Source organism: Myodes glareolus, chromosome 9, assembly GCF_982192425.1.
Source record: "Myodes glareolus chromosome 9, mMyoGla1.1, whole genome shotgun sequence".
Taxonomy (NCBI): domain Eukaryota; kingdom Metazoa; phylum Chordata; class Mammalia; order Rodentia; family Cricetidae; genus Myodes; species Myodes glareolus.
In genome coordinates, this window is record NC_142034.1 from 99,454,618 (window position 1) to 99,466,750 (window position 12,133).

Here is a 12,133-nt window from a genome sequence, read left to right on the forward strand (position 1 = left end):
TAATTTCGTATTGATTGAGCTGGTAAATACAGTAGATCTTCTTTTGAAGTGCCATTATAGTATATATGGATTTTTTGATTTAGATTCGGCGATAAATACTTCTCTTGCGGAATTTGTTTGACATCATTGGACTCTCTTTATGTACAACATGGGTCTAAGTGATCACAAAGTTCACAGGGGCTCTGCTGCCTTCCTGATGAGAGTTCCCAGCTGTTTGCTGAGAGATGAAAACGCACTGTGGTGATGGACTGGGTTCAGTGAGAAGCACCTCTATCATGGCTTTTTCCTTTTCAAGGAGAATTTGAATTATCCATAAATTTTGGATTTTGGTGTCATTTGTATACAAGGGAGATGAAGCCAGAATGTTAAACTTTGTAGCGTGTTCTGTTACTTAAAAGTGAGTCTGCAGACTCCAGTGTATCAGTTGCATGAACATTTGCCTTGGAAAATGAGAATCTGGTTTTTTTTGTTTTTTGTTTTTGTTTTCCTCAGTGGTACCATTCTGCTTTCATTGTATCTTGGTTGGATGTCCTTATGTGCATGAGCTTTTGTGGAATTTTATGAAATACCTGGACTCCTTGCCTCTGTGCTCCATTTGTTTTTGAAGCATGCTCATATTTGGGAACACAGTTTAAGGTTATAACTGAACACTCTTTGATGTCACTGCTAGGGACCTGTCATTCTCACTGGACCGTGTGACTTAGACGTATTTTCAGATTGCTATGAAAACTAATGGAATCTGCGGCTTTTCAAAACATAGCAGTGTTTGAGTTGGAGGCCTGGGGACCACAGTACTCCAAAGTGCTTGAGTAAATAATGCAGTAAATGAATTTAATGTCTTTGTAAATTTAATGTCTTGGTTACATCTAGGGACATTTGCTGAGCTGTCATCTCCAGGTGACTAGGACTCCTAAGATTCTTTCTGTTTTCCAATTGCATAGATCATCTGGTGTGTTAAATCCTCTATCAAGCAAACAATGAGTTCACCTGTATGAAACTGAGATGGTGGCCAGAGCTTTCGTTTCTTGTTATGCCTATATGTTTTGTAGAAGACCCCACCCAGGCCTCTATTAATGCTTCATCTCAGTCCACATTTCTCAAACATTAGAGCGATTCCTGCATGAGACAGACGCCAGGACATTAGTTGGCTGAGAATGGAGTTCACTGGTAGATCGTTGGACTGGCATGTATGAAGCCTTGCTTGACATAAACTCAGTGTGGTCGCACAAAGCTATGGTCCTAGCACCCAAGAGGTAGTGGTGGAAAGATCAGAAATTTAAGGTCATCCTTGGCTATAAAGGGATGCAAGCAAGTCTTAAGGTTACTGTGATCCCCTGAGACACTGTCTCCACTATTTAAATGATTTTTGTTTTAAGCTTTACTGAACTCTCCCACTGCTTTCTCTCTGCAACTTGAGTGGGTGGCTTATCCTAGTAAATAATGTATTGTGGTTTCAGCTTTTCCTCTCCTGTTTGGATGAGGGAGATGGCCAGAAGTAGGTCAGGGCTAGATAAAGAGCAATGGATGCTTATGTCCTTATGAGGTTCTGACACAGTCCCCAGAATTCAGATAGCACTGAGCTCTCTATTGCAAATGATGTTGCCTTGGGAAATTAAGGGTACAGAGGACAAAGAAGATCTTGTCTGTTGTTTGAGGGCTTGATGATTTGATGAGGGCAGTGTCCATAGGGTGCAATATAAAAGCAAGGATGGCATTCTTTGTCAGGTGGTAAAGCTACGTAGTCCATATGATGGATTATTTTGTTGAAAGCCATCTGTAGCCTCGAGAACCACCCTCCTCAAAGCGTCCAGCCCATCTCTACCATCACAAATGGCTGCTTTATTTGAAGTTATTGTTTGTACCCTGGTTTTAGAATTTTAAACTGATTCATGTTTTATATCAGTAATACAACTTTGCAATTAATAAAATAGACATTTATACAGCTCAGTATTGTCACCAAAGAGAATGCATCCATGTTTTCTCTTTCCATTCGACTCAGGTATCCATTTCCCACAGGGAACCTCCTCCATGTTATAGCACACTATTAGATAACTCATTGTCTCTCCTACTAGTGCGGTGGGTCTGAGTATGAGGATGCATGCATGTAAAAGTCAGGAAACAACCTTACTTCATTTCTCAGGTATCACATATCTTGCTTTTTTTCCTTTTAATCACTAGCTTGATGCTTAAGTAGTCTAGGCTGGCAGGCCAGCAAGTTACAGGAATGTTCCTGCCTCTGCCTCCCAAGCTCTCCGACTACAAATCAGTCACTACAACCTCATTTTTGAATCTGGATTCTGGAGATCAAACTCAGGCCCTCCTTCCTGCAAGTCTTAGGAATTAGGCTATCTTCTTAGCCTTTGTATTTGTTTTAAGTCAGCATCTCAGTTTGTGACTCAGGTTGGCCCCAAACTCCCTATGTACCCAAGCAAGCGCTGAACATTGGGCAGGCCTACCGCCTCTGCATCAGAGGTACTGAAACTTACAGGCCTGGATCATCACACCCTGCTCTCAGTTCTAACAGTTCAGTCTGATGTGTGGTCATTTTCCTCTCTCTTGTCTGTTTGCACTCTCTGCCGTTCTAACTCTCTCTATTCTGGTTGATGAAATTCAACATAGATCTGCAGTGTCCCATCTCTTCCTTTCCATCTTCTCTTCCCCTTTTTCCTCTTCATTCCTCATCTTCTCCTTCTGCTTCCTCCTCTTCTTTTTGCCTCCTCCTCTTCTCCCTCCTCCTCCTTCTTTTCTTCTTCCTTCTATTCTCCCTACTTTTGTTTTCCCTCTTCCTCCTTCTTCCTCTTCACTCTCTCCCACTTTCCTTCATTTAGTAGTCATAAAAATTAAAACACTCTACTTTTTTATAAGCATTATCAGTTTCACTCTGACCCTCTCAGATAATATAAGAAAACCCACCAGCTTCTACCCTTGTGTTAAGGGGTTGGACATTATAGGGGAAAGGAGGCACTGACTACTGGGTACAGTGAGAACTTCTCAACATGAAGATGAGAGCTGAACAAAGGATCCTGGGAAGTATGTGCCACACTGAACTTGAGGCATTGCGTTTCTCAGCCTGTAGAATGCTCACCCTGTGGAATAACATTTTCAGAGCGCCAAACACCAAGTCTTTCAGAAAGGGTGAAACATTTAGAGAAAAAGTTATTCCTTTTTCAATTCTCTCTCAATCCTTTTTTATGACAATGAGGAAGTCTTAGTTTAAACTAAAAGAGATTCAACAAGGCTGTAACACTTTCTAAGCTTTCTTTATAACAGAGAGGGAGTGTGCCTCAGGCTTTAAGCCTGCAGCAGCCTGAGCATCTATGCCAACTTCAAAAGTATTGTTTGCAAAATATAGCAGTCAAGAATTAGGGGCCTAGAGCTAGGCCCAGTGCAATGACGTCTAAACTTTGCATGGTTTGTGCACTTGTGTATTTGTGCATAGCTTGTAAATCCTCTGGACTTTCAGTTCCTTGTGTGGTTAACCGGAGATAATAATTGTGTTTGTTTTATGAGGTTTATCTGGGCATGTGTGTATATGCATACACACACAGGTTACGTGTGTGTTAGTTATTTTTCTTCATGACAGAGTACTTGGCAGAAATCAATGTAAGAGAGAACTTCTTTTGTCCAATGGTTGCGGAGATGTAGTTCATCTTGGCAGACGAAGCATGGGATGGAGCGTGTTGTGTGCCCTATTGTTACACTTAGGTATGTCAAAAAGCAGAGAACTCTCCAGCAGGGAGTGGAGCTAGTGTATAGTTCTCAAGCCCTGCCACCCAGCAATCCACATCCTGGAACTAGTCTCAACTGATGAAAGGTTCCCCTTTTTCTGAGAGCTGCATCAGCAGCAGGGGACCAAGTATACAAACTGCCGAGCCTGTGTGTGCACAGCAGTTAAACAATGAATGCAATGGGTGTGTTTAGCCCAGACATTTGCATAGGAAACATTTTTAATCATGTTAAATTTCAATAGTTTTGGTTTCTTTCCCCATAAACCTTATTTGAAGTTACTGATAATGGTATTTTGCTTGCAGTGGCAATGCCAGATTTCCTTGGCAAATACATCCATTTAGGTGAAAAAATGAGTAGCTTTCAAGGTAAATATGAGTACAATGTTACTGATTGCCCAGAGTTATGACAAAACTGGTGGTAGTTGGATACAAATGGCTGAAGTTTTAAAAACGCGGAAATTGGGGTGCCAACCGTTTGAAAGATGTCGCACAGCCTATCTGGATTATCAATATTTAATTTGCCAGTTAGAAGCAAGTTTCTCAGTTCTGCAAGATACAAGAGTGATGTGGCTTGCAGAAATGCAAATTGCTAATGATCTTCTTGGCTTAAACCCAATGCCTGCATCCAGGCATCAGAGAATGAATCTTCTAGACTGCCTGGAATTGAGCTATCAGATTGAGTCTCTCATCTCACCCTTCCTCCTTCAACATTCATGCATTCCTCTGCTATTCTTAGGGGAGCAGAGAAGGAGCTATAAACCCCCATGACTCCTTCTGGATTTATATTTTCTTGACTGTAGTTTCTGAGGAGCTCATTGTGGGAAAGCCTGCCCCCACCCAGTTATTTATTCAGGAAACATTTTTGAGTGTGAACCAGATGCCAGTCACTGTCTGCATAGTGGAGATGTGATGCTGTAATAAAACTAATACATTTCTCATACTCTGATACCTTGCAGGCTAGCAAGAAAAGTCACGCATTTGTCAAATAACTTCCTCCAAAGTCCCCAGGAAACTGGCAGATATCAAAGTCCATGCTACACAGAGAGGCACAGATGGAAGACTCCTACCTTCCTGACCTCCACTTATGAGACTTAGTAGATGAATGGGTCAGCTACTGCCCAGCATCTTTAGAAATCACGTTGATGGGGCCGCAACAGCCCAGACTGTGACTGACGAGCATGAGTTTACCTTTCTTTTCACCCGCTGTGGTGTCTGCTTGCCAACAGTCAGTTGTGTGTGTTCCCAGAGCTGCCTCTGCCAGCTGCGCTTGTTATTGTAATTACATTATTTAGTGCAATATTATGTAAACTGATGAAAAATGAGTGCGGGAAGAAAAAGAGCTGTTTCTATGAAAACGAAGTTAAATGCTTTGGAAACACTCTATGAGAGCAAGCCTCAAAAATTAGTTCAATTAGCTATGGGCCAGAGGACGGGAGCGTATTAGTGCGGGAGTGGGGTGGGAGGCAGAAGTCTGGAAACTGTCTGCAGCCAGAAGATCGTTGAGATGTATCTTCCTGTTCTGATTCTACTTTAAGCAAATTCAGAAGTGATGCCTTTACCTGAGAAATTAACTCCACAGTAAAGCAAGGACTTGCAAGTATGAAGCTCTGTGCTGAATCTCATTGGGAGAAACAGTGAGGAGTAAGAATTGGACACTTGTAATTCTGGTGCTAGAGGAGGAGCCTAGGAGCTCAGTGACCAGTGGAGCCCAATTACTCAACTCTAAGCTCATGAGACAGCTTGTCTCAAAGGAAATAGATGACATTATCGAGATGATTCCCAAAGTAGTCTTTAGGTCTTCGCATGGATATATTTGTGCATGGATATATTTGTAAATACACACATGTGTATTTACATGCGTGTGTGCACATATGCACACATGTGCTTCCTTTCACATGCAAACACTCATATACACACACATATGAAGAAGAAGTAATGCAAAGTTCTGAGGTCGCACAGATGGAGGTGTTACATATTTGGAAGGCCAGAGTGTGGCTATAGAAGCCTATTGCAGGCCATGGGGTCACTATGGCAACTATACAGCAATGCCATTGTATAGGATAAGAGCCATATACAAAGAGAATGTCTGAGGCTGTGTTTCAATAAACTCTATTTATAAGAACAAACCATGAGCCATTGTTGGCTAACCTCCTGTGGAGAGTTTGATAGATGAAGGCTGCTGAAGGTTTTCCATCTACAGAGAAATTCTGCAAAGAAAAGTCCTTAGGTTTATATGGAAATCCACAAATTGAATGTACATTACTAAGTTTATATTTTTTTAAAAAAATGTTCATAAAAGTTGCTTTATAAAGTAGTTCCTTTGTAAACAAAAACTTTTAGTGAGCAATCTTCTCCCATTCTTATACAGAAAACTGAGACAAGGGCTTGAAACACAAAACCGTGCTTGCTTCGATGTTGTAGCCCCGATAACTCAATATGTCATCAGTCTCCAAGGGAAGGGCAGATTGATCCCAGTTGACTTTGGATCAGCAGTTTGTGAGGCTCCACAAGAAGTGCAATGTTTGCCACAAACATGTGCCTCTGCCTAAAATCATCAAAGTATTAACTGACACCAATTATTATATTCATCATATATGCATACATTTAATTCATTTGTTATTCTGTCTTTGTATAATATGTGTCTAAGAGCATGGGCGCACACACCAAGGCATGTGTGTGGAGTTTAGAAGGAATCTTTGGGGAGTCAGTTCTCTGCTTCCACCATGGGTTCTGGGGCTCAGTCTTGGACATCAGGTTGAGCAGCATGAGTTTTAATGACCTGAGATGTTTTGCCTATCTGGATGTGTTTGGAAAGTTTTAAATGTTTGCTTCTTCTGACTCCTAGTCTTCACATTAACTTCCAAAGGATTGGCAGAAGCTAAAATTCAGTGACTGGCTGGGACAGGAGCAGAAGTCAGGGGCAGTAGGGAAATTGCAGCAAGGACATTGAGGGCATAGACCTGAAATCTGTAAATCTGTATTGTCAGCACCTGCTGAGTCTATGCAAACACCATGTGTACATTCCTGAGTGTGTCCTACAGGACACACACACACACATTCACTCACATACACACACCCTTGGACGACACCTGCTTGCTTCAGTAGTATCTAACTAATAGCTCCATCTTGGGTTTTCTCTAAGCAGAGCGGGTTTGTCCCTATGTAATGCTCTCTTTCCTTCCAGAAACTGCATGCATTCCACACAGCTGCAGCGGGTCGTCTCCAAAGGCAGCTTCCCTACTGAGACTAGGTATCCATACACATGTAAAAATATCTAAAAAAAAATGCCTTCCTCACAAAACCTTTCCCTCTGCACCACTCCTTCACTCCTCAAGTGCTTCGTGACTTTGGCTAGAACCTTAACTGAGTAGCACAAAAGCTTGGATTAAGAAATCCAGGAATTAGTGATAGATTTCAATGTCCCCATCATCATGGCTAATTAAATGCACTGGCAGCCCTTTCCTTCATCCTTGGCGGCCAGTCCTGTGGCTGACCTGTGTTCATAATCTCTGCTTCCTGGAGCCACCATTGCCCTGTCAGTACTGACAGTCCAGGGGCACGGCAAAGCAACACCTCGCTCCTTCTCCCCTGCACTCGGCTCAGCCCATTCTCCCGGTCCCCACACCCCTGCCCAGGGCAAACCTGTCCTGTTCCTTATTTTATTATTAAATCCGTGTGAAAAATCTCCAAGCAAAACTGCTAACAATGCTGACATTTCACTTTATCGTGGATTTCTTTATTCCGTTGACTGAGGCTCAATAAGGACTTGTCTTCCTGTTCTGTTCTTCAGAGGTCTGAATACCATTCTCTTAGAAAAAGAGATCCTTGCTAGGGCAGAGGATGGAGGGGAAGTTATAGCTGTTTCTACTCTGAAGAGAGGAAACAAGCCACTGGGCTTCAGTGGAATTGATATCAGCATGCATGGCAATAACAGCCCCGGACTGCACTTTGCTCGGGTGCGGCATGTGCCCCATCTTCTAATACTGCACACGGCAGTCTAGGATCTTTACCTGCACAGAGCCGCATGTATACTCCACTTCACACAGGGAAATGAATCCCTTATTCTTAGCCACTTGGTGACTCCCCTTTATGGTAACTTTCCATTCAATCATGCCTTAGAGCACATCTCAAGAAAGAAGGCAAGGGACAAATTCAGCCTGACCCGGTTTGGGGAGCATATACAATAAAGCAATTGTGTCATCTAGTGAACTTTTAAGAGAGAAACACTTTTTACCACCTTATGCCTTTGTCTAATTGGATGTGCATGTGATTAAAACAAGATGCTTCATGGGAAAGTACATGCACAGTGGGGAAAGGCTTATATAATCCAAGTCTGTCCGTCCAACTCAAGAACTACCCATGCTATGCCCCTCAGCAACCAACTCCTCCTTCTCATGGCCCATATAAAGAGAAACCCTAGCTGGGTGGTGGTGATGCGCACCTTTGACCCCAGCATCTGAGAGGCAGAGGCAGGTGGATCTCTCTCTATGAGTTCAAGGCCAGCCTGGTCTACGAGAGCTAGTTTCAGAACACCTAGAACAGTTACACAGAAAAATACTGTCTCAAAAAACCAGAGAAAGAGATAAAGAGAGAGGAGAGAGAGAGAGAGAGAGAGAGAGAGAGAGAGAGAGAGAGAGAGAGAAACCCTAAACAGAAAGTAAGCATGGGTCCCTATTTAAGTTACCCAGTGCCCTTCTCTCATCTGGTTCCTGAATAGATTCTCCTTAATCTTTGTCATCTTTGTCAGCTTCTTGAATCCGCAGAGAGCCTGGAGGTGGAATGACCATTACAGTAACACAATGAATGAAAGGAAGTCAACATCATTTTCCTCATTGTCTTGGACGACCCCACTGGTGGCCCTAAGAAACAATGGGACAGCAGAGCTCCTTATATTTCTTTGTGGCCTAGGATCACCTTTTTTTTTAGGCTATGTTTCTGTATATGTAAGCACTGTACATCAAGCACAATAGCTAAGCTAATGGTTTCTTCTTTGATTGCTGTGGTGAAAAGCGACTTAGAGGAGAGTTAATTCTATCTCACAAACTCAGGGAAGTCAAGACAGCATGGACTTCAGCAACTTGTCACACCAAGAGCAGAAACAAATCAATAAATCTGTTCTCACACTCTCATAGAGTCAAGGACCCAAACCCAGGAACTAGTTCCCATGCATGGACTGCACTTTTCCACACCAATGAGCATAAGCAAGACAATACCCACAATACATGCCCACTGGTCGACTTGAACTAGATTCTCCCTATTGAGACATGCTCTCCAGGTGATGCTAGTTATGGGAAGTCTGATAATTAAAACCTCTTCTGTCCTGACAGAAGCCAGGACCATACTGTCCATTTAGGGTCCCTTCAAATCTCCATTATATCCAGTCTTCAAGGGAAGATAAATTAAGGGCCCATTTCTAGCTGATGGATGGAGTTATGACCAAGGTTAACCAAATGGACTCTTGCTTCTGAGCCATTGGATATTGAGCATAGTGAGATTGGGCAAAACTGGAAAAAAAGTTGGGATTGAAAATAAGGAGTGGATTCATTTTTATGGTGATATCTTTGTACACTGAGCGAAGGGGGATCCCCAGGGCTGCATCCTAGATCCTCCCTGATTCCTCTCTTTATGTCTTTAAGCCTGGTTATCCATCCATCCATCCATCCCTTGAGCTACCTCGCATCCTTTGAGTGATCTCTTTTTCTGCTGAAGTTAGTCAGAAGCATTCCTTTTTTCCTGTGATCAAAGAATCCCTACTGATACACTGGGGAGACATGCAAAGTTGGAGAATTGCAGAGCCGAGAGTTTGGGGAAAGGCTTGCTAAAAGCTGACTCTTCATCACATCCTGCAATGCTTCCCTGATGCCTCTGAGCATTGCCAGTGCTTTCCGGTGCTGGCAGCAGGGCGGGTGGAGCTCTCATTGATGCTATGCACAGAGCAGGGAGATCTGTCTATATTGACCCACTTCCATGGCAAGGAGCTATCAGATCACAGCCTATACAGTAATTTGTCAACACTCAATCAACTCTACAGTGGGGTGTGAGTGTTCATGAGTCCTGGAAGCTGGGGTGCTAGGGTTGATTTCAGGGTCTTTGGAGCACTATTGTTCTCTTGTACAAGTCCAATAATGTACCTGCACACTGTCACTACCCAATTCTTTACAGGTAATGGATGGAATACATAAGGTCATCATATGCCACTCTGAAAACTTAGTATTTTTTAGATGACCACCATTGAATATGCCATCCAGAATGATTGTAAAAGGCACCTGAGCCTGACTCTGACTTTGGGAACTAACTGGGAATGGACCAAGAGAACATCGATTCCTAACCTGCTTCTGAGATGGCATATTGAGCATGAGAATTGAGAATATTGATTTCAAAACTTAGCAGGTGAAATATTTTGATGTTTTAGCATCATTCTGTAGATATTGGATTTTCATGCTTCTGTGGGGGCTGAGCTGTGTCTCTCTGGGTTAGTTACTCCTATGTCATTGTGACCTAAATACCTGACACACAACTTTAAAAAGCAGGGATTTTCTTTTTGTTCATTTTTAAAGAGGGATTTCAGTCTGCGGTGGAGGGAGAGGCGTGGAACCGTAGCTTAGCTCCTTATTGCACAACTGTCTAGTGGAGTTTCCTCACGTGGCAATGGGCCAGTAAACAGAGACTGTGGTCTTAACCGGAGATAGCTGTACCCGACAAAAGCCCATTCCTAGTGATCTACTTTTATAGTCAGCTCCCACCCCCTAAAACTTCCCAAGCCTTCAAAATAGCACAACCAACGGAGTATTGAATGTTTGAAACATGAGATTGTCAGGGCTTTCCATTTTCAACTCCTTGAAAGTCATACTGTAAAGTCTAAACCCTGAATATTCCAGAAGAGTGTGGTATTTGGACACAAGTGTCTACAGAGGTGACAAAGATAAAGTGAGGACTCATGGGTCTGACCCAGCCCAATATGATTGCTATCTTTATATCTTTATAGGAAAAGGGGTGACGATGATGTGAGGACGCAGGAGGAGAACAGAGAATCCTGGGCAACTTGTCCTTATATTACCATTCAGCCTTCTTATCTCTTCTTATCTCCACAACTAAGAGGAAATAATTTCTCTGTTCACATCCCAGTGGTCTCGGGTATTTCCTTATGACAGCTCCAGAAAATCAGTGTTTGGTCTTCCCGAGGTATTAAACTGAAAACAAAAATAAATAAGAGCAAATAAACAATTCCAAGAGTGTTGTAGTTTGCTCTTCTGTGAAGTGGTATATCGTCTACTTTATTACTCTATTGTCAAGCATTTATAAACAGGTATGGGTGAAAGTGTATGTGTCTGTTCACTTGTCTTATTCTTAAAAAAGAAAAGAAAAGAAAGAGGATTTGCACTCTTGAAGGCAGAAATTATTATGTTGACTCCTAGCATTGCACCCCATCTTCAACAAGTTACACAGACTTAGTGGATCCCTGATTGACTGATGGAGGGCAGACAATGTGAGTGATAGGCTTGTGCTCACTCCATCACCGGAAGGCCTGTTCTCCATGCAGACTCATTTGTAGATACTTCCAAGTGAGAAATCAAGCGGCATTTGGGAGTCCATATCCCAGTGTTTCATATTCAAGTACTTGTTTCTAACATGGGATTTTGCGCCTCTCCAACTGTCTTCTATCAGAGGTAAATTTTGCCTTGAGGTCATCTAAAACATAATCTGAGGTATCCAGGTCATTTTCTTTCATCCCTTGCCCATGGTGCCTTGAGCTCCACTCATGACCTGATGAGACCCAGAGGCATCTTCCTCTCAGTGCCATCATTTCTCTACAGCTGTCTGACTCCTACCCATCATGCAGTGTGGCATCTGCATACGCATGTGTTCCCTAGACCTACTTCTTGTGCAGAGTGATTGCAGATCTAAGATCTGGTCCTTCTTGGAAGCCTTTGTTGATCAGCATAAAAAGGGCTTAGTGATAAATCTATTGGGAAGTGTTCACCTTGTAAGCAATAGGACCCATTTTGTCTCCCAGAACCCAATTTTAAGAAAGCCAGGTGTGGTGGTGCTCATTTATAGCCTAGTAATATGGAAGTAGGAGTGGGCAGGTCTTTGGTAGTCACCAGCAAGTCAGTCTATCCTGTTTGGCAAACTCTAAACTAGACAGAGGCTTCCTCTCTCTCTCTCTCTCTCTCTCTCTCTCTCTCTCTCTCTCTCTCTCTCACACACACACACACACACACACACAATGCTGATACCAACAAAGAGATGAGAGCCAGAGTTGGTGTCTGGCCCCTACAGGCATGTGCCCTCACATGTACACAGACATACACTTACAAAAACACACTTTCACAAAAAATTAATAAATAAAATTTTAGACATTCGCATGTGGGTGTTGGTATCTCGTGAAGTGATTTAACTGAACT

The 12,133-nt window shown here is 42.6% G+C and overlaps 1 protein-coding gene across 19 annotated transcripts in view; it reads left to right on the top strand.

Moving 5' to 3' along the window:
* Rbfox1 (RNA binding fox-1 homolog 1) overlaps positions 1-12,133 on the top strand; it is a 1,977,377-nt gene that overhangs the window by 1,393,129 nt on the left and 572,115 nt on the right. The window lies entirely within an intron of this gene.